Source organism: Bos grunniens, chromosome 28, assembly GCF_055505025.1.
Source record: "Bos grunniens cultivar Pamir isolate PY7600 chromosome 28, Bosgru_T2T1.0, whole genome shotgun sequence".
NCBI lineage: Eukaryota > Metazoa > Chordata > Mammalia > Artiodactyla > Bovidae > Bos > Bos grunniens.
Genome location: NC_141192.1, coordinates 33,156,415 through 33,157,634, shown reverse-complemented (window position 1 = coordinate 33,157,634; position 1,220 = coordinate 33,156,415).

Sequence of the window (1,220 nt, the reverse complement as noted above, 5' to 3'; positions counted from 1 at the left end):
CTCACAGTATTCCTATATTTTCTTCTATGTCCATGGCCAGTTTTCCCTGTATCATTTTTTAATTTTCTATCACATAAATAAAATACATCTTTATGTCATACTTAACTAGTGCAACCGAACAACAACAAAAAGAATACCCAACTCCACCAGCTATATTACTAGTAAAATTACTTTATTGCCCATACTTCATAGAATTGTCAAATGCTGCTCCAATCTAAATCCTGCCATCTTATTTCCCCTTCCTAATAAAAAGGACTTTTATGATGTTAAGCTTCCATTTTGATTCATCTGATGCTTAATATTAATGAACCCTAGTATATTTAGGGATTGCTTACATCTTATGTATACTTTGTACTTATATAACTTCTGAATACTCCATGGTAAACTACTGTTACCAGTATTCCATTCAGCTCTTACATGAGCATACCATCTTGATACATGTTTAAGAAGAAACTATCTCTTTAGTGTTCTTTATTTCAGTGTGAAAACAAATACATTGTATAACTTCCTTGGGCCTCTCAATCAAAAATTAAATCAAAATTAGTACTTTCTGGGGACAGTCCAATAACTGAAGCAAATCTGCTTTCAGAATAAAGCCTGTACTAATAAAAATACTTTTAAAACTAATACTCTAGTAAGAGTAAAATGTTGCTAGTCCCCAAGTTGAAGAAAACCTGAGACACTGTTTGTTGGCCATAAGCCCCAAGACATGAACTAGTAACCATCAAAATTGATAGATCAGAGACAAGCAATCAGACACTAATAGCAATTAACCGGAGAATTTTCTCACTAGTGCACATGCTTATGAAAATCAGCTAGTTGTGACACCTCATTTCTGAAAGCCAAGCAACAGCTTTCACTCTGACACACTCTGGAAATTCAGAAAGTCAGCTATGGCCTACTCCAGTGACTACTATACTTTTTGAAAGAGCCAGTCAGTCCCTCAACACTCCTGCTTTGGAAAGTCTACAAATCCCTGAATCCCCCATTTCCCCAAACCTTGTATCATTTCTTTCTCTGACTGATTTACAAATACAGGCCTCTTTTGGTTAGTCTGATGGTCAAAGATGGACAGTATCAATTCCTTCCCTCATGCTATTCTATCCATAAGAGATTCATTTCCCCATCTTCTTGAATCTGGATTGGTCTTGTGACTTGTTTTGGCTTATTTGCATATTAGAGAAGTGTCAGGCCTCCCCTTTAGGAAGTGCGGCAGCTTC